The 25,361-nt window shown below is 40.7% G+C and overlaps 1 long non-coding RNA gene across 1 annotated transcript; it reads left to right on the top strand.

Moving 5' to 3' along the window:
- Positions 1–1,213: 1,213 nt before the first annotated feature.
- Positions 1,214–21,184, top strand: LOC134298994 (uncharacterized). Its single transcript, XR_010006149.1, has 3 exons — positions 1,214–1,371; positions 5,838–5,941; positions 17,243–21,184. It is a non-coding gene; the product is annotated as an uncharacterized LOC134298994 (long non-coding RNA).
- Positions 21,185–25,361: the final 4,177 nt, after the last annotated feature.

Genomic DNA, 25,361 nt, shown 5'->3' on the forward strand with positions numbered 1-25,361 from the left:
AGAGAAATATTTATGGTTAAAAACTGTGCTGGCAGATGTCTTCCCAATAGCTCAGAAAGCTCCTGAGTCCCTCTGCTGTTTTGTGTGTGTTTATCATTACATGTAATCAAATGACTTTCACATGTGGTCCTAGTTTATATATTTGTACCTGGTTTTAGTCCAAATCCCTGCTGTGGTCTAAAGTGAGATGTCCTTGCCATTATGTAAACCCTCGAGAAACAAATTGAGGCTTAAAGGGGGCTAGAGGGGTGGGGGAGAAAAATGATGAGAACATTCAGACCACATTCCCCAATTGCAGATAAGGATGCATCCTGTAATGTTCTGATTTCTGTCTCCATATTTGGCCTTCTTGGACACAACATAAAATTTGTCAAAACAAGGAAAAATGTTCATATACTGCATACATCTCCATCTGCTTTTCTACCCCATGAGTTAGGTTGTGGGCAGGCCCGTAGCCAGGATCTTGATTCGGGGGGGGGGGGGGAGGGGGGGGCCTGGATTTTGGTTTGGGGGGGGGAGTCCGAATGAGAGAGGATCTACCTTAGCAAACCTTTTGTATCATTATCGCAATACCCCCATGCATATGGGATATATTGAGCATGGTGATCAGATCATGATAGGAATAAACATAACAGTTTAAATAATAAATGTAAGGCCTTCTCGCAGACCACCCTGAGAATTTGGGGGGGGGGGGCTGAAGCCCCTCAATCCTCCCCCCCCCCCGGCTACATGCCTGGTTGTGGGTAAAGAAACTTTGGCCTTCTGGGTATTTTAGACTTCAGATCTAAGAACCCCTAGCCAGAATGGTCAATACTAATGTATTATGAATATTATAGTTCAAAACATCTGGAAGGTCAAAGGACTCTTTCATCTATTTGAAGAGCTATTCACAAAAAGAATATTTTTACTGTGTGATCCTATGCATGTCTACTTAGGAGCAAGTCCCTCTGCTCTTCTTGGGGCATTACCTCTTGTAAGCATGTTTAGAATGCCACTTCATTCACTCTGGTTATGCTTGCCAGTTAGTTAATCAATTAACTAACTTCATCTAAATAAAGGATTTGATTATCAACCTATCATCACTATTAGTGCCTTTGTGTAGTAGATCAACTACTTCGGGAGTGGGTGGTTTCACTGAAGATGGGGATGAGTTTTGCCATGGAAACCTGTCTGCTGATTTGGATGTGACATGATGTCATTTCTGGTTTCTGGTTTGATGAATAATAGGGAAAGACTGGGTGACTTTCTGGTGATTTTTCACGTTTTTGATGTTTGGGAGATCCGGGAATATTGGGAAGAGGGATAAATCTTGTTAACTCAGACGTTTGCTAACTAGATGCTGCTAAGCTGTTGCAGAATATTGATGAACTTGTAAGTGTTGTAAATTTTAAAAAATAACTTGCCAGCATATTAGGTCTAGAGACAGATGAAGCTGTAAGCTGAAAGGAATTCAGGGATGTGAGGAGGTGGTGATGGAGAAGGAAGAGGAGGAGGTGGTGGAGGAGGTGGTGGTGGTGGTGGTGGTGGAGGAGGAGGAGGAGGCGGAATCATCCTCCTATGAGTCAACTGTTCAACATTGTGAGAAGGTATACTTGGGAGGGATTCATGAGAACAGCCATGAGTCACATGGACATTATGTGTGACAAGTGAAATGTGAATGCCTCCATGCTAAAGAACAGACCTAGAGAAGGTACTGTAGACCCTTGTGCCCTTATGCTCATGTATTTTGATGTTTTTTTTAAAAAAAATCCTGATATGATAACACATTAGAATTTATATTTCTTACAAAAACAGTAATCACTTGATGATGTTATATTTTTTCAAAAAATGTAGGGCAACCCAGACATCATCTCTTTCTTTGTCCTAGCAGTTCTAATGAATGTGGAAAACAGCCCCAACCTATTGGAAGAGCAAGGGAATCCCATGCTTATTTCTCCAGAAATAAATCCAACTAATTTAAAAATACTTATTATAAAGAAGGCTACAATGCAGGCTATTGCAACATACATTCCACCTCCCTCCTCCCGCCCCATCTTAAAAGTCTGCCTAATACAGATGTTGGGCTCATGCAGATGAGTCAATGGTTCTGGCAAATGTTGAGCTATTCTGTTTCTAAAGATTACACCTTATAAAATCCCATAACAATTCCCACTTCTGCATCCAGTTTTACATTTATCAGTGTTTTATCCACCCTTTCTGGCCAGCTTGAGATGTAGTATACTGTGGTGAGGGCAGGAACTTATTTCCTCTCAATCACCTCCTACATATAGTCAACATCTCTCTTTTAAAAAAAAATCTGTGTGTGTTTGTGCTTCAGGCTGCATTGGGGTACCTGCTATAAACTCTTTGGTTTCCCTCCCCGCTTCCAACCAGAGAAGATATTATCTCTTTATAGTTCTTCTATAAATAGCATGTTCTGAGCAACTTTGGTTGATGCTTAATATGTCGTATTGGCATCACTATCGCCCACCCATAACATTGCTTCATAAAAATCAATCCCATAATCTCAGGCTTTGACTGAAATTTCAGTGCTTGGACTGTGCATGATCTAGTAACCATAATTAAGACTTTAGGGAATGTGCATCGTATTAGGAAAATCTCCAAAATAGCAGAGTATTTAAAAATACAAAACAGAATACTTAACTGAGCAGTTAGCTCACAGCAAGCAGAAAGTGTAGTGTTGTGGCTATAAAAGAATTCTTCAGCTAAGGAGGAAAAGATGCAGAGTTCAGTCCTTTAAAATTTGAAAGGTTTATTAAAAAATATAAGAACTACATTTCTTGATAGAAAAGGATTATGTCTAAGCTTGAGCAGTGTGTGGTTAAATTCCAACACATTGAAGTATCCAGGTTGTGAAAGATTCCACAGTTCTGTGGGTATGACAGAGTGCTGAGATAGATCCTTGTTCATTTTAAATAAGACTACAGTGTGGGAGCACAGAACCCAGAAAGGTGTTTTTTTAAAAAAAAAAAAAAAAGATAAAATCTGTATTCACAAAATGGTAGAGATAGGAGGGATACTCATCAGTAATGGCATTGGGCCTAGAGCTTGGAGAAATTACACCCAGAATCCCCTAATCCACAGAGCCCTGAAATTGAGGTACTGTACACTCATCTCCTTAGGACACTTCACACAATTATAAATAAGCCAACAAGAGGGAAAAGATTTTTCCCTTGAGAATAAAAGGCTGCATCATTGAGCACTGGAAAAATACTACAAGATGCTCATAAGATTACCTTATGCCTCAGGCAACGATACTTAGAAATTCCAAAACAAACTGAATAATAATGTGTATTCCTGGCATTAGAAAAGTGTCAAGTGGAAAGATGGGAGAGGAATCTAAATTCAGTTGTTAGTCCCAGTTACAGTGGAACCATTGATTCAATTCCCAGATGATAAGTCAACATTTATATAAATATGATTCATTCTACTCTAGTTGCTGCAACCAACTTTATGTGGAATCAATTGCCAATAACTATGGTAAACAAGCAGTGAATAGATTGTTTCCAGACAGCAAGTTCAAATAGGATTAAAACAGATGCAAAGCTCTGCTTGCTTATAGAACAGGATGAGGAATCCCTTTCACACAAGCAGTCTTTAATAGCACAAAGAAATCTTGGTTTCCTTCTCACCTGGAAATAAAGATCCTAGACACAAATTATAGGTTAAACTGGGGCCTGTTTATTAAAACCATTTAAACCTCCTCAATTGTAGTGAGGTCTCATAAATATGGAATGCAGTAGAGTCCAGAATTTTTTCTATCCTTTGAACATGGATGAGCATCTGAGATCCAAAACCTTCATGTATGTCTACTGGCTGGTATTGGCCATTCATTCATTCTAACTAGGAAATTCCTCCCTGGACAAGCCTCCCCAAAGCCCCACAACCTGTAACGTCACTCTAGGCTGGAACCAAAAATTTTATTCTGCTTCCCACAAATGGGCCCCATGTTAATCCTAGTGCAAGTCAAATAAAACATTTCCATCAAAAAGTCCTAAAATGGATGCCTGCTGATATCTGCTTCCTGCCTTAATCACTTATAACTGAAGTCTGAATTAAAACCACCACCCCAGCCAATTCTCCCAGTGTCAATGAGACCCTCACTGCAGGACAGGTAGAAAATTCCCCATCACATTTCTCTGAATTTGGAGCGCAGGTGAGATGAGCTAAAAATACCTACCTGGAGCCAAAGTGATCAGCCAGAACCTTCAATGAAATTTAGCATGTGGGGTGAGTATGAAAGGACTGGCACTGGGAAAATATGGCTCTACAGTACTCCTCTAGGGACCTTATTACATTAGCCACTGGATTCGCCATGGCCCAGCATGAGGAATCTGTCACCTCGTGCCCCAGGCTTCCCTCTTACTCCATCCCATGGGTGGAATTGTCCACCACCCTGCTTCCCCATTGCTGCTAATGCAACACGGAAAACATCCTATGTTGCCTCCATGATGGCGTATGTCGGTTCCTTGTCACTTCTGCCACAGAGCCCCACCAGTAGTAGACATACATCATGGGATGGGAGCCGGCGGACTCTGTGGCAAAAGTGAAGAGGTACTGGCATATGCTGCCAAATTTGTCCCGTCTGATGAGGTCATAAATCATATACAGTATTTCCCACACAAATATTTGCTGGCTGTGATGCTAAGCATCACCAAGCACAGTGTCTACTCTCTTTCCAGAGGATTTGGCAAACCCATATTACCCCAGAGATCCAGAACCAGTCATGGATATGGAGGACCTTATCGCATTGGGAAATACTCCGTTTCTGAGACTGAGAACGATTTCAAATGAGTCCCATCAAATGGCATTTGCATAATCCCATGATTATTCCATTGGAATCTGTCTATAAAGCGTCATAGAACTAGATTATTTGCAGACGGAATTCTAATCATTTTTTGAAATATTATGGACTCTTCTGTTGCTGAAGTGCTGTTTTTGTGTGTGATAGGAAAATCTGTATGCATCCCATCAGCAACTATACTTTTTAAAAGGTTGCATAGAATGATATAGGGAGTGTTTTGAATGGATTGGGTGGTGTGTTGAGTCAAAGCACAGTATTTTCAAAACATCAGAATCGTAATAATCAGGTGTGATGAGGAGAGTATGCATCCCGTCTCAATACAGTATGCATCCAGTCCTAAAACAAATATGGGGTGTATACAGATATAAACTGATTATCTCCCAATGTGATAAGGTCCAAAGTTGTGAATGTGCCTTTATCAGTTGCACATACCAAAATGCTTTCACTTCATAGGTGCAGTAAACCTGGTGGATTCCAGGTGAATGGGACAATACATTAACTCCATGTTTAAAGTCAATTCCTTTAGAAGTATTCAAAATATTGGACCCATAGGAATGGTAAGATTCAGCACCTTGAATGGCTCTTTTAAAATTGAAACTACTATCCTGGAGTGGATTCATGGCTCCATTGACCTGGAAGCGACAAGATGCTATTTCATAGAATTTGGCAGAATCAAAGAATAGACTGCATTAGATTGGACCATTTAAAGAAGAAAGAGAGAGAAAAACAAGTGATTAAAAGATAACAGAGAGGCAGGGAGAAATCTGTATCTTGCCATTTCATCCACATGCTAACAGGATACATTCAAAAAGGGTAGCAGGAGGACAAATGAGTGACTGTTTTCAGATAAACATTATCATCCAATGCCACCAAATGCCAGTTTGTTTCAGGAAATCATCAGTGTGAGTCATACTCAGTGTATATGCTAGTAAAATGTCTTGATTAGAAACACTTTAAGAGTATATGGCAATTGCAGGGAGGGAATACATATTTTTTTTCCTTTGAATGTGTCATCCGCCTTAATGTTTTGCAGGGAAATGAAGTCAGAAGGCTCGACTGGTTTATGATACCTTGATAGAGGAAAAGTCAGGCAGAAATGAGCTCTACATCTTCCACTCTACAGCTTGTCAGATCCAGGTAGATGAGGAGCATACTTTCCTTCCCTTTTCACAAATAGAACCAGCTTCTCTTGTGTCATAGGTGAGAGAAAGCAATTCTAGTTGAAAGATTCGTGGGGAGAAAGACTCATTCTTAAGCCTTGTGTCAAGGTTGAAGGGAAACTATCATCCCCACCCACATTTCCATACATATTTTTTACTAATGTATGTACCAGCCATTGTTTCGGTACCAGAGTTACTGCTGCCCCCTACTTTCCCTTCTTTCTCTTACCCTCCTCTCATACCTTTTCCCCTATCCTCTCTTCCTTACTCCCTTCCTTTTCTTCCCTCCTTTTCTTTCTTCTCCCAACTTCCTTCCTTCCTCTTCCTCATAAGGTAGGTAAAGGTTTTCCCCTGATGTTAAGTCCAGTCGTGACCGACTCTGGGGGTTGGTGCTCATCTCCATTTCTAAGCCAAAGAGCCGGCTTTGTCCATAGACATCTCCAAGGTCATGTGGCCGGCATGACTGCATGGAGTGCCGTTACCTTCCTGTCGGAGCAGTACCTATTGATCTACTCACATTTGCATGTTTTCGAACTGCTAGGTTGGCAGGAGCTAGGGCTAACAGCGGGCGCTCATTCCACTCCCAGGATTTGAACCTGGGACCTTTTGGTCCGCAAGTTCAGCAGCTCAGCATTTTAACACACTGTGCCACCAGGGGCCCTTCATCTGGCAACACCCAAACCAGGGAGACCACAAAGGGCCCATCCAGTAACATCACAGAGCATGACAGAAAGACAGACTTTGATTTTTTTATAACTAGGACTTTATCACATTAGGAAACACTGTTTCTGAGAGTGTTTGAGAATGATTTCAAAGGAGTTCCATCACGTGACATTGGCCCCATCCCATCATTATTCCATCGGAATCTGTCTACAAAGCGTTGTAAAAATGAATTATTTGCAGACGGATTTCTAATCACGTTTTTTGAAATACTACAGACTCTTCTGTTGCTGAAGTGCTGTTTTTGTGTGTGATAGGAAAATCTGTATGCATCCCATCAGCAACTATACTTTTTAAAAGGTCATGGTGTAGGGGGTGTTTTGAATGAATTGGGAGGAGTCGGCCTTCCATGGTGTGATGAGTCAAAGCACAATATTTTCAAATCTTAAGAATCATAACAATCAGGTGTGATGAGGAGAGTATGCATCCCATCTCAATACAGTATGCTTCCAGTCCTAAAAACTATGGGATGCATACTGATATAAACGGATTATATCCCAATGTGATCCTCAGATGGGAACTAGGTGTCTTTGGACATCTAATGTCCCAGGCAAACATCTGTAAAGTATCTTGGATTATGTCAGTACCCCAGTCAAGTATTTGATAGTAGTGGATTATTAGTAGGCAATCTTTACAATTAGACATGAATTGACAGGTGTTATACAGTCTTACTCAACCTTATCTCACCAAGGTTTCACACAAAACTGATTCCTACCAAACATCTGATATCTTTCAAAAAAAACCCCAAAGTTAAAGTATATACACAAGTAAGGATGTTTAGGGAGAAGTCTGGGGAATTAAGCCACTCCATCATTTGGACTGCTACCCATCTGCGCTTCCTTGGTCTAACCACTTATTTTGAGCCAAACCAGTTGCTAGTTTGGATAAAAACTGGAATTGGAAGTCCACATTTATCATTAAATTGATTATGCAGAAGTCTGTGTCAAAAGATGCCCCTCTCCGGTCTTCTCTTTCCAAATTCATCCCTAGCCTAGTTCTAATATTAGAAGTATATTAAGTCAGCTTGCTAGTGGGCATAGCCTTCAGGCAGAAGAGAAAACTGCCTTATTTGATTCTGTTGCATGTATTGGTCAGTTCTACTAAATGGTTAATCAAATTTCTATTATCTAGTAATAAGAGGGAGGGGATTCTAGAATGTACCACTTCAGACACCAGAGGGGATTTACATGTCTGAATTCTGTCCATGAAAGGTGGACCGGGGGGGGGGGGGCTATATGTAACAGAAAGCTAACATTTCAGAGAGAAGTCTATGATATTATTTACTCTGACACCCTAATTTTATACATGCAAGAAACCAGTTAATTCTGCAAGAGTACCTCCCAAAGACTTATACAGTATGTTTCAGACAGACATATAGTCACAAGCTGCAGTGATGATCTTTATCACGTACTTCAACTGACTAAGTAAACTGGTCTTGGTCACATTGATTCCAATGTGGCTTCAGACATTTAGCACATTGGGAAAATAAGAAATAATTCTGGGATATGATGTGTAACAACAACTTTCACATACTAGAAAGCAATTCCAGTGAAATGATTTTATCCTGGGATCTGGCAAATGTTTAGATGTGGATTACCTAGGCAAAACCATGAAATCGCAAACAGGAAGCATTTTATCCCAGACAGATTAAGCATGTCCTTTGACTCATTCCTTGATGGTATTCAACACATTGTGATCCAACGTGTTTTTCCAGAGACAAAAACAGGACAATTGCAATACGTTTCTGAATGGGCTTGATTTACAAACAACAGCCACCTCGTATATTGGTTGGCTTAGCTGCCGATGGCGTAAAAAGGGAGAAGGATGTTTTCTTTGACTGTAACCCCAAGAATAATCTCATGCAGCTGTTTGCAATGGACTCCATGTCCTTTGGATTTTATGGCACTAATTGTTCAACCTTTCTGGCATATGAAGGTGTGTTTGTGAATTAGGAGAATCGACTATGCCACACAGGCTTATTTGAGGAACTCTCTGGATCTCTCAGCATACTGTCATGGGCTCCCTATGTCTCATGCAATGTAAATTTTCACAGGGCTGTGCTAGAATTTTATTGCCCTTTAGGACAAGAAAGAGAGAGAGAGAGAGAGAGAGAGAGAGAGAGAGAGAGAGAGAGAGAGAGAGCGAGCGAGCACAGGAGACATTATCTTTTTTGACACTGCTTTTGCAAATTTTAATGTATTGGCAGCAAACACATCTATGGCTTCCCTGTCAGTGGGCTGATGAATCCACTCCAGATTTTAGTCTGAACTTTAAATGAGTGATCCAAGGCACAGGGTCTATTTAAAGGACCTTGGATAGGTCCTTTAAATTTTGGATTCTTTTGAATTGACTTCACTATAGGCATGGAAACTACCAAATGCCACAGACCTTAGTCCTTGACAGACAGAATTTATTCTTAACAACTTCAGATTTCACACAAATACACACACACACCAGCAAGTAACATGTGTCTGTACATCTTCCATAGTACTTTCTTCTTGCCAGCATACCACCATTTCTATTATACACTCTTTCGAAGAAGATAACTGTGGCCAAGCAACATCAAAACATTGATCAAGTTGCCTAAAATTATTAATGAGGAAGAACACAACATAGGAAAGGCTATCATCCCATTCTTTCAACTATTTTTAAAATGTGCTAGTTTTTCTCTACTCCTTCTATTCACCCTCTTTGTCCTTAAGTGTTGCAAACTGAGTTGGAATTTAAAAGAAGAGAGGCAGTGGAACTCTCTGCCTCGGTGGTGGAGGCTCCTTCTTTGGAGGCTTTTAAGCAGAGGCTGGATGGCCATCTGTCAGGGGTGATTTGAATGAGATTTTCCTGCTTCTTGCTAGGGGTTGCACTGGATGGCCAGTGAGGTTTCTTCCAACTTCTATGAGAAGGCAACAAAAATGTTGCTTTATCCAGTAGGATGAGGCATAAGCAATCTGCTCCAGATTTTCCCAGCTTGTGTGGTTTTTCCTCATTAATAAGATTTGCCATCCTTACCACATTCTGCTGTGTCTCAGTTTTCATTTGAGAAATGCTGGGGGGTATGTTCTGCTTTTACCTAATTTGGTGGTTTGCATTTCTGGGAGGTATACTGCCTTCAGTAAAAGCAATGGCAGTTATGCAATTTGTTGCATAATTACAGTATGCTTTTATCAGAGGCACAGTATATCTCTAAATGCCAGTTGCTGGGAAACATGAACAGAGGGTGCTTCTCCACTCGCAACCTGCTTGCGTTATGCGTCTCTGAGGTCACTGTTTGGTCACTGGAGGAATAGAATGATAGATTGAAGGGAACTTTGGTTTGAGGCAATAGGCTTTCTCTGATGTCCTGATGTCCTGATGTTACACGGCCGTGTTTCATTTTTCATGGTTTTCTCCGAATCAGCGCCCTGCCTCACACAACTGGTTTCAGTTTTGTGTTTTTATTCTGCTTGTTCCAGCTTTATTTCATATTTTTACATTGTTTATGCTAGGCTGCCTTAGAAGAGCTCTGCTCCAAAAGGAATTATACAAATGTTGGAAATAAATAAATATCAACATTGGCAAGATGATACAAAGTGTTTATATGCACTTCATGATGAGCTATTTTTACTTGCTTGTATCCATCTCAATTGGAAACTGAAGTGGGTGGGGGAATACTTTTCTGCACTGATGCTGCTACAGGAATAAGGAACTCAAGAGCAGACCAAGGATGCCCACTATCATCTTGTATTTTGTATGAGCACCTAAGGAAGTTGCACAAATTTCTAAATAAATAAATAAATAAATAAATAAATAATAATAATAATTTGTGGCTCTGGCTCACAAATGGGACACTGAAGAAGGAGACAGAAGGCCTGATCCTTGCAACCCAGGAGCAAGCCATCAGAACAAATGCAATTAAGGCCAAGATCGAAAAATCAGCTGATGACCCAAAGTGCAGACTGTGCAAGGAAACCAACGAAACCATTGATCATATCCTCAGCTGCTGTAAGAAAATCGCACAGACTACAAACAGAGGCACAACTATGTGGCCCAAATGATTCATTGGAACTTATGCCTCAAGTACCACCTCCCAGCAGTAAAGAACTGGTGGGATCACAAACCTGCAAAAGTATTGGAGAATGAGCACGCAAAGATACTGTGGGACTTCTGAATCAACAAACAACAGGAAAAACTCAGCCGCTATCAGGACCTCAAGATTGAATTTCAAAGACTCTGGCAGAAACCAGTGCAGGTGATTGGCACATTGGGTGCCATGCCAAAAGATCTCAGCCGGCATTTGGAAACAATAGACATTGACAAAATCAAGATCTGCCAACTGCAAAAGGCCACCCTACTGGGATCTGCACGCATCATCCAAAAATACATCACACAGTCCTAGACACTTGGGAAGCATTCGACTTGTGATTTTGTGATACGAAATCCAGCATATCTATCTAGTTTGCTGTGTCATAATAAAATAATAATAATAATAATAATAATAACTTTATTTTTATACCCTGCTTCTATCTCCCCAAAGGGGACTCAGGGTGGCTTACATGGGGCCAAGCCCGAATAAAAACAATAGCAATATAAAACACAACAATAGACAAGAGACATGCACTATTATAAAAATATTTAAACATTACCCAATAAAAACAAATGACAAAAACTGATAAAATATGGATTAAAATGGAGAGGTTGTAAAAGTAGACTGGGTAAGGTGCACCATATAAATATTGTAAACACGAGGTGACTGATAAAGTGCTGCAAATTCTTGGAAGTGCAAATTGGGATGGGAGTAGACCCTGTGTCTATATCAAGTTGACATATGTAGAATATATGTAGAAGAGATGTGGCTGGAAATCCATTTCTATTTTTGAAGAATAAAAAAACAGAGTTTTAAATGTTAAACAGTGTGTGGGAGCCCTTCTACAGGCTTCCAAAAGCATACACTGTCAATGCCAACTTGGCAGCAACAATCCCAATCAATCCTCTGTCCCGGTTTTTCAACTGCTTTTCTCTCCTCCCCCTACTATCCCTCTTTGTCTTCAGCTTTCTTCCATTGCTGCAAAGTAATTTCCATCCAATTAACAAGAGGGAATAGAAGAGGAAGGGTGGGATCTCGCCCTTCCCAGTCATCTCAGTCAAAAGCAAACTGCTGCAGCCTCTCCTAGTTTGTGTGCTCTTCCTCCTTCAAAACTTTTGCCATCTTGACCACAATCTAATGTTGTTCAGCCACACATATCCTACATTTCACTAGTAAATTTTTAAGGAGCATACAAAATGGCCATTCGATCCGTATTTGAGCAACTCGTAAAATGCAAAGGGGTCAAAGCCCTCTCTCAGCTCTTCCTTAGATTCAAGCTCATTTAGACTAGCACCTTGTGTAACTTTCCTATTTTAGAATACGATTCCTATAATAAAGCCTTCAGTTTGTTTTTCCAAGCCATTGGTGTCTCTTATCCTTTATCGGGATTAAAAATCCCTGCACTCACTATCAAGGCTCTACACACTCAGTATTCTGTGATGAAGACAATACAGGCACATTTGCCTTGTTCATAACAGCAGAAGAAGTAGCTCAGCAACAGTTCAGATAAAATTAATCACTTTTAGGAAACTGCTGTGGGTGGAATTTTTTTAAAGCGGTTTTCAAATGGAATCAAAATAACACAGCCCAACCTAAAAAAAATGGTATCTTCATTTTTAGGCTTGTTCCTTGGACTATTTGGGGCACTGATTCAGAAAATTGCATTGGAGAGATCACATACGCTCTAGTTTCTGAGATATGGTTATCATAATTTTCTATATGCAAGCAGATAAAAACTGGTATATGGCATTTGCTCTGTATCTCAAAACCTAGAGCTGATAAGAAGAATCTGGTGCCATTTTTGAATTCAGCAGGTCAAATATACCCAGAAACAGGTCTAATATTTGAGGCATCAAGACAGCTGTGCTATCCTTGCCAAGTGAACCCAGATCTTAATCCTATTATTGAGCACACATTTGCACACAAACCTACGTATATTATTAAATCTTTAGTTCAATCTCTTTCTAGCTTTAGTTGTCCAGTTGTTTTGAACTCCAGCTTCCAGAAATTTCCAACCTGCAAATCCAGAGTTAAAGGATTCTGGAAGCTGGTGTCTAAAACCACAAGAGAGTCAATGGTAAAGATTAACTGCTTTGGTAAAACAGTGCTCAGTGATTACAGGATGCATATGAGTACAAAATAAGGTTCTCTGATTTTAAGCCAGGGCTTGGGTTATTTATTTCTTTGATTGATTTATGCTTCACTTTTTTGCCCAAAGAAGAGGGCTCAAATGGCTGACAGTTGTCAAAAGATGAACAAAAATTAACATTGTGATTAAAATATGAAATGAACCAATACATAAACAATTAAAATGTAATTGGGAGTAAATAGTGTTTACTCAAGTTTTTGAATATCCTTCATTTGCAGACTGCTTGACATGCCAAAAGGACTTCTTTTTTCTTTTCTTTTTTTTAGTAACTGGCAGCCAATGGGAGAACCAACACAGTTAACTATAGCAATGACTCTTTCTTCATTCAGAAGAGGAATTGATGTTGCTAATCACTCCAGAAGTGTTGACAGGTGTTTGGTGCATCTGCAGAACATTAGCACACACTAATGCATTTGTGCATGCACCCATTTAAAAATAGATTCAGAACCCTGGAAAACATATTTATAGCCTACAGCCCCAAAGCCTCAAGCCTAACTACACATCTAGATAGTTCTGTAAGATATCCAAAAGTCAAAGGACCAACATTAAAGAGTTTAATTCCCGCATATATTCCCAAATATATTCCTGCATATATTTGGTAAAAAACCAAGAGCTACTATCAGATTCAGATTCTGAAGTGCATCAAGTGTTTTAAATAATTTTCAGTTTAAAAATAGAATCCAGTTGGCTTCTGTCATCATTCATTTGTTAAGCCACTGAGTGCCATGTGATGTTTTGTTGAGGTTACAACTGAATAAGGGCTCTTCCAAAATGTTCAAGTGCCCCTGAAAGTTGTGTGACTTACTGCTGCATTTACCACTACTTTGGCTGGTCCTACACTGGCATATAATGCAGTTTGAATTGCATCATGTAACAGTACAGAATTATAGCACTGTGATTCCACTTTCACTGCCATAGCAACATTTCATGGCAAGCTGAAGCTTGTAGTTTGGTAAGGCCCTAGAACTCCTTGGGTGAGAATTCCTTTGTGGAGAAGTTTGATTTTGTGTTTGATTTTAACTGTTGGAGTATGTATTTGTGTTTAGTTGACACAGTAGCTGAAACAGAAGCCATCTTGTTTCAATCCACAGTAGTGCTGTTACCAAGGAGACGGAGCTGGCTAGCTCACCAGAGGGAGAGGTGGGCAGAGCCAAGAAAAGAAAAAAGTGGGAGTTTTAAAAGAAGCCAGGAGTGCGTGGCTGGAGTCAAGAAGGGCTGAAGAGACAGGCCTGGCCAAAAATCTTTAGTCAAGGCAGACTAAAGGGAGCCTAGTCAAGATCTCTAGTTGGGAAGGACTAGTGATCAGGAATTTGATCGATAGTAGATCAAATTAAAGGCTTTTATTGTAGTTGGGACATTGTTCACTAAGGAGCTCAGCTGAGGTTAGAGTTCACTACAATTTATATCATCAGTAGGAGAGTGAGAGTGGAATTACACCAGAGACTACTGGTGCGGTGGTTATAAGAGTTATTAAACCACTTGTTTATCTAAAGTTCCATACGTAAATCAATCAACCTGCAACCATAAGCTCTGTACGCAATAAACTTGTTGTTCTTTGTTAACAACTGACTCATTTCATCTCATCTGCATCTGTGGAGCCAAATTTCATCGGTGATAATTCAAAAGCCTCACGTTGGTGGCAGTTACCTTAATAAATCACCTAATTGGGGAAGAGTAATAGTCACAGTTACCTCAGAAAGGGAACAACAACACAGAAATCCCTAACTACAGAAACAGAGGCTGGGATCTTGAAATAAAGATCACCCCCTGCAATCCTTCCCCTCATATAAAGGTGATATATATATAATCTAGAGGGATTAAAAGATTCAAAAATCCCCTCAGCAGTGGAAACAGCATTTACAATTTGCTTTGACACCATTACAATTGGCTTGAGTCTTCCCAATTGGCTTTAGCACCAGCGCAATTGGTGCCAGCGTCGGGATTGAGTCTTCGTAATTAGATTAAACCATCCCAATTGAAGTAACGTCTGCGCATCCTTAAACTACCAATTATATATATATATATATATATATATATATATATATATATATATAAATTGCTGTTGTTATTGTAATTTGTATTCCACCTTTTCTGAAAATGGGGAACCATTGGCATACAATTAGAAAAAGCTTAAAGCATGAAAAGTGAACATTAAAATAAAATTAAACTATTCACAGTATCAAAACATTTCATACTTCCAACTAAAATAATAAAACCCAACAGAAAGGGAAAACACAATTAAAAACAGTTGAATGTTTTTGAACAGTTCAGTTTAAAGTAACACAGTATCTCCTAGCCCATTTTAACAAAAGAAATTGGAGTTTTAAAGCCTGTTGGAGTACAAAGAGTTTTGCCTGATAACAAAAGGACATGATGATTTCAGATGTGCACCAAATTTTCAGAGGAAAGGATCACTGTCTGCATACATATTATGAAGTATTTCTGCAAAGCTACACTGGTCTAAACTGCTTGGATGGCAAACTACCTGAGGACTATTTCAAAATTACTAGAGCTCTCCATTATAACATATGCTATAGCAATTTATAAAAGGAGCCCCGGTGGCAAAGTACGTTAAAGCACTGAGCTGGAGACCAAAAGGTCCCAGATTCAAACCCCGGGAGATCCCAGATTCAAACCTTTACCTTTACCTATAGCAATTTATATTACATGCTATATATAGAAAGACTAGCTGTGCCAGGCCACGCGTTGCTGTGGTGAAGTATGGTGGTATGGGAAATAAACTATTGAGGAATTAGTGGTAGTTAAGGTAAAGGGTAAAGGTTTTCCCCTGACATTAAGTCCATTATAAATGGGTTATATAGCTGTGTGGAAGGGCCTTGAGTCTACACTGCCATATAATCAAGTGCAAATTAGATAATCTGTGGAAGAGGCCTAAGAGAGGCCTAAGTCTGCCTGTCCCCTGGGCTGAGTTGGTTGCTAGGAGACCAAGTGGGCAGGGATTAGTCCTCTAACTGGCAGCAATTGGATAAAAACAATTATTCATTTCCCTCTAATTAGGACTTTATTTTTCTTTTCTTTTTGTTGTATCAACCTAGAGGCATGGATGATGGATTGTGTTGTCAAATTTCGAGGTTGGGGGGCCTGTAGTTTTGTTGTTTTGTTGGTCGCTGTGATGCCATCACTCATTTATATATATAGATTGATAAATGCAACCTTGTGTTGGTTTTTCATACTCTTACAGAGATGAAGAACGTGTGGTCATCTTGACATTGTTGGAATAAAATTCCCATTAACCCAGCCAGCATAGTGAATTATGAGAAATATTGGGGATTGGAATCTAATCACAACTGGAATACCACAAGTTTCTCATCCTTGCTTCAACATGGCAGAGAGAGAGAAAAAAAACCCAGGGTGGAACTAGTAGAAAGGTTACTGTAGGCTTCATTCCCATTTACTACTTTGTGAGTGTCTTCTACACCAGAGAGTTGAGCCCCCATCCCAGTTGCACCCTCAACTTTATCCCTACCTAGCATGAGCACTGGATTCCTTGTAAACTTGTGAGTCCTAATCCCACTTCTGCCAGAAACTAGCTGGACTAGTCATGTGGTCTTAAGGAGGTCACTGGGATAGGGACCCACAATGCAGCAATACATGACCTCTTTACACTTACCTTTTTTCAGCAGCAGTGATGGGAATTTACAGCTTCAGCCATGAAGCCCGATGGCTCCCATCACACCCCGGAGAACTACTTCCAGGGCGGCTTTGTGGCTGAAGTTGAAACTCCCATTGTCACTGCTAAAAAAAAAAATGGCAGTGGATAACAGCGGCATCTTTCCATAGGGTTAAACCACCAAAAAGAAGGCTTTCCCTATGTGATGAGGTGGGAGGAAACCATGATGGAGCAGGGCATAGGCTGACAGGTCCCTAAGCCCCCTGTGTGACTGCCATCGGGACTCAACAAGATACTTTTGTTCTGGCAGCATATCTGACCAGGTCCATATAGTCTCACCATCGCATTTCATATTATAGGTACATTAATAATATCTGTTCTTGATGACAATTGCCATTCTATGCTTTGAAGCATGGAGAGAACCCCATGTAATAAGGTAAGAGTCCCTGTGGTTGTTAAAGAGTCTTCATTGACTATGATATTGAGAAAAGTAGTTCACAGAACACATATACAACGGCCCTATAATTATCCATGATTCTCAGAGGGTTACTAATACTTCCTGGAAACTGATTATCTGGAAATTAAGCACTACGAAAGAAGAAACCAACTGGCATGGAGGGAGTTGAGGTGAAAGGAAAAATGTTGTTCCGTCTCTCCTATTCAAGGATGTTCCCGCTCCCTTCAGCTCCAATTTACTAAAATGTTTTGTCATTTTCAGATCGCAGTAATATCACCCATAAATCCTCTTAAGCCAATGCAAGCAGATGAGGACTGATGCTAAGACCCATTCCTTCAGGTGGCAGAACAACAAAGAAAGGCACTCAAAGGTCACTGCAAATGGAAATCCAGGAAGAACAACAAGGAACAGTTGAAGCTCAGAATGGATAATCATATAGACAGAGTGGAAAATGCTGATGAAATGCAAACATAAGTCATAGGCACACCCCTAAGTACAGTCCAAAATGCAAGCAGTTGTGTTTTTCCACCTCAACAAGCCTATTCTAGCATTTTTATTTCCATCAAAAGTAGGTATTTTGTTGGTCTTTATTGTACATTTAAGACCAAGGCCTGAAAATATTTACATATGCTTAGTAACAAATTGCATGCAATATTTTGTGACTAAAAAAAATCTGTCCCATATCACTACTTGTGTTACTTGATTGTGGTGCTACATGATGTCCTCCTCTTCCTCCTCTTCTCCTTCTTCCTGAAATGCCTACAACTCCAAACCTGAACTTTGGCTCCACTATGCAAATAGTCAGGAATAGACATCAACACAACATAGTATTACATATGTGTATGTCCTTTTAAGAGAACCACCATGGTGTTGAGGTTTGAATGTTAAACTAGGACTCCAAGAGGTAAAGAGTTCACAGCCATGAAAACTACTTGGTGTCACTGGGCAGTTCAAATACTCACAGCCTCAGTGAAAGGAAATGGCAAACCTCTCTGAAAAAATTTGGGCAAGAAAAAGAAAACATGATATATTTGCCTTTGACCTGCTATAAATTAGAAGTAACTTGAAGGCACACAACAAAAATGTTTTTTTTTCAAACAATTGCACAAGAAGGGTTGTTGTATGTCTTTCGAGCTGTGTGGCCATGTTCCAGAAGTATTCTCTCCTGACGTTTCGCCCACATCTATGGGAGGCATCCTCCGAGGTTGTGAGACACGGATAAACTAGGCAAGGAAGGTAAATATATATCTGTGGAGAGTCCAGAGTGTGACAAGAGTCCTTTGTCAGTGGAAGCCAGCATTAATGTTGCAATTAATCACCCTAATTAGCATTGGAAAGGTTTGTCTCTTGCCTGGGGGGCATCCTTTGTTCAGAGTCATTAGCTGTGCTTGGGGCTCCTCTGCCCTCAGAGTGTTGCTTCCCATCTACTGTTCTGATTTTTGAGTTTTTTAATACTGGCAGCCAGATTTTGTTCATTTTCATGGTTTCCTCCTTTCTGTTGAAGTTGTCCACATGCTTGTGGATTTCAATGGCTTCTCTGTGTAGTCTGACATGATAGTTGTTGGAGTGGTCAAGCATTTCTGTGTTCTCAAATAATATACTGTGTCCAGGTTGGTTCATCAAGTGCTCTGCTATGGCTGATTTCTCTAGATGAGTGAGTCTGCAGTGCCTTTCATGTTTGGGTGCTACGTTTGGTGGTCCCTATGTAGACTTGTCCACAGCTGCATGGTATCCGGTAGACTCCTGCAGAGGAGAGAGGATCCCTCTTGTCTTTCGCTGACCATAGCATTTGTTGGATTTTCTTTGTGGGTCTGTAGATAGTTTGTAGGTTGTGCTTCTTCATCAGTTTGCCTATGCTTCCTTGGCAACTGAGTGACCTAGCCATAAGGGAAGTCATATCATCACTGAAGGAGGGTACAAGGTGCCTGGACAGTCTATGGGAGAAGCCAGGAGCAAAAAGAAACCATCTATTTTCCCAATTGCTTGCCTTCTTACTGAAGATCTGGAAGGGAGGGAAGCAGCTGTTGTCTGTTCCCAGCTACAGATGTACAGCCAATTACTGCCCAGGTACATTTCCTTTGCAGGTACCCACCTATTAAACCATCAATAGAGCCCATGGATGCCCTTAGTAACTGACATGCGACCTCATCAGAAAGGGCTTAATTTGGCAGCATATGCCAGTTTAGCCGAGGTCATCCATGGAGCCCACCAGCTCCCATCAAACAATGCTGATGGGCTCCATGGGTGTAGGGTGGAACTGGCACATGCTGCTCCCATGACAACACAAGAGGCTTCTTGTGTTGCCATTAAAAGCAATGGGGGAAGCCCCACGGTCTACGAGACCCCCTTGAGATCAACTTTCACAAGAGCCGGGCAATGCGGGGCGATTCTGATGACGTGGAGGGATCCCGGTGGCTGTGTGACAAGGTTGCAGAGCTCATGAAGATAGCCATAACCATGTCAGAACTGTCCTAATGATTTATGGCTAAAACTTTACAATGGGCCCAGAAATGTACAGCTGCTGATAGTTTGCAGTATGACCGCTGTGCACCCAACACTTGGGAGGTTGAGTTGTGCATCAGTTGATGCCTCTGAACTGTCTACAAAGGGAGGCACATAGAGAGAGCATTACAGCAGTGTTGTCAGGATGTCATGAGTATTGTACATGGTTAATCAAAGTACAATATGTCCTTTTCAAATAGGTCCTGTGTTTGCTTGGTTAGTAAACAGTCATGTCACAGTGGCTTATTAGTTTATTTAAAGTAGTCTGTCAAATCTTTTTATGAGACTTGTTTAGCTTGTATTAATATTTCAAAAATTGTATTTTGTGTGGCTATTCCCAAACTTGTTTCAACTTCCATATATCTTACAAACAACCTGAAATAGAAGCAAAGGTGTATCATAATACCATATTTCTTTGATTCTGAGACACCATGGATTGTGAAAAAAACATGTTTCAAATGTGATTCTAAGATGCATCCTGTTTTTAGAGATATTTATAATGGGGGGAGGGAAGGGTGCATCATAGAATAGAAGAAATACGGTATTTTTAAGAGCTCTGAATATAGATTAAAGATTGTCTGTAATCTTTCATAAGCAGTTTAAGTCCTTTTTGACAAATTAAAAAGGCATTTCTAGTTAATCAAGAAAATGTGTTTTTAATGTAAGTTTATATGAAAATTGTAGAGGGCTAACCCTAACTTTGGAGGCATTCTACCACTCTCACCTAGTGAGAGATTTACCGTATCTAAAGACATGGGAATTATTGTCTTCTTCTTCAAGTCTATTTAGTAATGAGAAGTTTAAAACATTTAATGGACAAATGTGATTGAGTAAGATTTATTAAACAGAGTAGTAAGTCTAATATGTATTCTGTATGTTAGTAGAGCTGTTCTGTAGGATGATTTCAATTTTCTTAGACATCTGGACAGCAGTGCCACTATCTTCTTCTGGCCAATTCCATCATGTATAAGTGCACATGCTTCTGCCACTTTCTTGGCCTTTATGGAAAATATTTTTGCTAAGCTGTGGAACTGATTATTGGTGTAATTGAAACATAGTTATTGGGGTTCTGACCTTATAATAAATGTATTTTCCTCAGGAAACTTACTTGTTTTTGTGGGTTTGCAAGCCAACTCTTACCCTATTATAGTGTTTGGGACTGTGGGTTTGTTTTTTATTTGTTTGTGTTTTTTACAAGGTTTATTCTGAGTAGGTTTGCCCTTGCCTTAGGCTGAGAGCTTTGAATGCAGTTTTCCTGCTTCTTGGTAGTGGGTTGGACTGGATGGTCCATGAGGTCTCTTCCAACTCTATGATTCTATGAGCATACCAATATAAAACTGTGTACTTATTTAGAGGGTATATGGTCCAGCTTATTGGAAACAAGACCTTTGGTTAGTGCAGGATTAGATAGATGGTAGATACATCCAATGAAGGGAGATCTATAATGCCATATTTTATATTTATACATAAAAAAGCCAGGTGGAATAAAAAATGTCCAACAGCAAAAGAAATCCCATGCATCTTCCAAAAAAAAGTTGATGTTAAAAATAGCCATAAAATCTATTTAAAGGTTGAATTTCTACATCTGGGGGCATTCAGGAAAGTCAATTCACTGACATGTCCTCCAAGAAAAGTTGGTGCAGGGAGCACTCTGCACTACAGTTGCCAGGATTTCTTGTAATTTGGAACAAATCTCTGGGTTCAGAATTCTTCATTTCTAAATGGGTGTTTTCTCTGTTAGCTGATTCTTGCAGTCCTAGTAGAAAACCAAACAGATTTCATATGCTTGAAGTTTGCTTGCCTCAAGTTTAAGTTATCACATTCTGAACTCACAGCATCTCCATCTTGTTTGAATTAAATTTTAGCTTATTTCCTAACATTCATTTCCAAAATTATTTCTACCCATAGCAACTGAAACAAGTGACACATAAAACAAAAAACATACACATATGACTCTGTGTGCATCTCCGGAGGGAAATGATCTCAACTACACATCCTGGTGATCAAGTTCTAGATGCTAAATACTTTCACAAAGCGGAAGGAAGTGCTCTAGATATGTAGCAAAATCCTAACTCAGAAAATGAGATAACAGCTTTTTAAAAGGAAATTACTTCAGCAATAACCATTTTTTTTAAAAAGCCAATCTTCATCTAATAGAGTGAGGATCCTAGTAGATTCATTGTTTTTTTAATTGATGGATTTTATTTTCAGTCAAATGAACCAGTAATCATTTGGCTTCAGACTTGCAATTTATTTATCCATCCTTCAGTTCATCCATTTACCCAACCACCTACCATCTAGCTAGCTAGCTAGCTAGCTAGCCGCTTACAACTGCTGCAGTCAAATGAGGGTCCTTCCACACAGCCGTATAACCCAGAATATCAAAGTAGATAATCCACAATATTTTCTTTGAACTGGCTTATCAGTCCACACTGCCATATAAACCAGTTCTGTGTGGATTTTATACAGCTATGCAGAAGAGACCTGAGAGACTCAAATATGGATAGTAATGAGCGCCCACTGTTAGCCCCAGCTCCTGCCAACCTAGCAGTTCGAAAACATGCAAATGTGAGTAGATCAATAGGTACCGCTCCGGCGGGAAGGTAACGGTGCTCCATGCAGTCATGCCAGCCACATGAATTTGGAGGTATCTACGGACAATGCCGGCTCTTCGACTTAGAAATGGAAATGAGCACCAACCCCCAGAGTCGATCACGACTGGACTTAATGTCAGGGGAAAACCTTTACCTACCTTAATGTTTGAAAAATATGTGGATAGACTTTAAAAAAAATAATTAGCTCAGGTAAGTCACAATAGTAATTTTTAATAGTTAAATTTTTGAACAGAAATTGTCTCAACATTCATAACAGAACAAGTATGAAAACTATTTGATATTTACAGTCTCAGGGATAAAATCTACATTAGTCTTTGTCACTTCACAGAAAGTGGGTCCTTGTGAAGTCACAGAGATAATGGTCTTAAGTTGGGCACTCTTAAGTAGGGATTCCACTGTACAAGCATACACACATACACATAGCAGCTTTCATTTTGTCATTTTGAGAAAAAGATTCATTAATAAATCAGTGCATGCAGTTTTTGGGTAAATGTTGGGGAAGATGCATAAATCGCCACTCTAGCTCATTATGATTTATGACCCTTACAAATAAAACTCATGAAAGTTGACATCATCCTAAAACAATTATATTAGGAAACCTATGTGTCACACGTTCCCTGTATCATCTGAGAGGTGTTTGCTGCTTTCCCCTCTCCCCTCCTTAGTAAAGTCTAATCATACTTTTTTTGAAAACTTATATTTGAACAATTCCCAAAAGTAAGGATGATCTTGAACCTGATCTTCTATTCCCATTGAACCAGTAAGTAGTTTTAAACTAGGCATGGACAACCAAAAGCCCTGGGGCTACTTTCTTCATGGTCACCAAGTCACCAGGGCGCCGTAATTTTCTCCCACTTCCAAAATTGCCAACATCAAGTAATCCCATTTTTGATCTCACTTTTAACTCATCCTAATGGGACATGTGTACATGGACACATATGTGATCTGACAATATACATAGGCTTCAGTACCCAAAAAACTGTGGATTCCAAATTAAATCATTGTTGTATTTGTTCTTATGAGACCTAATGGCAACTCAGCATGCATCTGCACTGTAAAATTAATGCTGTTTGACACCACTTGAGCTGTCAATGCTATGAAATCCTGGAAGTTGTAGTTTTACAAGTCTTCACCCTTCTCTGGCAAAGAATTCTGGGGCCTCATCAGACTTGAAATTCTATTAATCCATAGCATTGAGCCATGGCAATTAAAGAGGTATTAAACTGTATTAATTCTACAATGCAGATACACAGTCAGCCTAAGCCAAATAAAAACCCACCCTCAAAAATCTACTGCCTGAGAGCCCTTCCAGACAGGCCCTATATCCCAGGATCTGATCCCAGGTTTTCTGTTTATCCCAGATTATCTGGCAGTGCGGACTCATATAATCCAGTTTAAAGCAGAAACAACTATTTTATTGAAGGCGGAAGATGCCCCCCCCTTTTATTTTAAATATTAAAGTTGACCAGCATTATGCTGCAGCAAGGTGTTCTTTGAGTTAATGCTGCTGGAGTCTGCCATCGGGATGAATTGCAAGGATGGAAGGTATCCAACAGCAGCCATCAGGGCCCAGGAAGTTCCTGAACCTCCCCCCCCCCCCACACACACACACACATACTCCCAATATTTATCCCTGAATAAGGAGATTAACTTTATCTTGATTGCATCCAGTTCTTACCCTGCCACTCTGATTCTTGTGCAACCCACTCTGCATTCCAGTTTCTCCTCTGTGCTACAGCCCCTAGCCCCACTGGAGAGCCCCCAACAATGGTTCCCTCTTTGACATCCACCCCACGATACATCCACACACCGCAGACCCCACTCGAGCCCCTGTGGACTCGAGAAGGGCACTTTTTCCCATGGGAGCCTCTGCCAGTGATTTGATTTACCCTTAGGTAAACCTGATCTTGACCCAGTTCCCATGCATGCCATTTCTATTAATATAGAAACTTGCTGTTTTCTTGCCTTCTACTGACTCCCCATATTTGACCAGCAGGTCTAGGGGGGGCTTACACACATACCCCCATGATCTACTCCTAGATCCCCTCCCCTTACTAACCCCTCTTGCCAAACTATATATCCCATAGCCCTATCCTTTCCTCAGCCTAGGGTCCCATGCAGAACCGACCCGAGGTAATTCCAAGTAGTAGGTGAACCTACTACTTGGCGCCCCCCCCCATTTTGGTGCCCAACCCCCCCCCCCCCCCACACACACACACACAAACCAGAGGCCGCACGCTCTCCTGGGCCCGCCTTCCGGGTGACGTGAGAGCATGCCTTACGTCACTGCGCGAGCAGCCCCACGCGCATGTGCAGTGGGTCCCTCACTCATGCGGACGAGCGGCTTGAGTGCCTTACCCGTGCCGCGCAAGTGAGGGACCCACTGCGCATGCATGGAAGGGTCCCATCACCCAAAATAGGCGATGGGACCTTCTGTGCATGCACAGGTATTCTGCTATGGAAAAATGAGGTAGAGGTGGCGGTGGGCGATGGCGGAGCCGCAGCGCCACCACGTTTTAACGGGGGCACCTCGAATGTACCCCCTGTTGGTGTGCGCCAACAGTGTCCGCCTACTTGGCCTCGCCATTGGACCGCCTCTGATCCCATGCTATATGTCATCCAGGAGCCCCAGCAGGCTCCTGAAGACCCTCTTTTCCTGACCTTCTGCCCTTTTCTGCCGCTATTACTTCCCCATAGGGGAATCAGAGGGATGTAGGGACACCTTGAGAAAACCCCTGTGTGTTCCTTCTGTCCGGGTCCAGGTTGGGGCTCCCGCAGAAGGAGTCCCCCGCAATTCATGGGGATTCCACATGTCTGTATATGTATAATTCTTTGCTTATGTCTTTATATAAAAAACATTGCTGATGCCAACCACCAAAGGGGACCCTTTGCCTACATTTTTCCTGCCCTGGCAAGTCAAAGTCACAGCCATTTTGGGCTTCATTTGCATTTTGACCAAGGACTCAATCACCCACATATGACTCATAGACCAAGCTGAAAAGAGAGTCACCGGTCCTGGAGGGTCCGCAGACTCCCTGAATAAGTCACATGAACATGCAAAGTTGTCTTTACAACTTTGTCAGTTGTAAGTCAGTTATGCCCCACTTCCAAGGACAATGCCATTTCCCCCTTCATCGTTTCCCCAGCCATGGACTCATTTATGAACAATATTTTCCTGCTATGGACAAGCCAGGAAAACCACAACAGAGGCATTGGGAAAGCAATCACCTACATAATTATGCCAATAAAGGTTCTTTTGCGGC

Source organism: Anolis carolinensis, chromosome 4, assembly GCF_035594765.1.
Source record: "Anolis carolinensis isolate JA03-04 chromosome 4, rAnoCar3.1.pri, whole genome shotgun sequence".
Classification (NCBI taxonomy): Eukaryota; Metazoa; Chordata; class Lepidosauria; order Squamata; family Dactyloidae; genus Anolis; species Anolis carolinensis.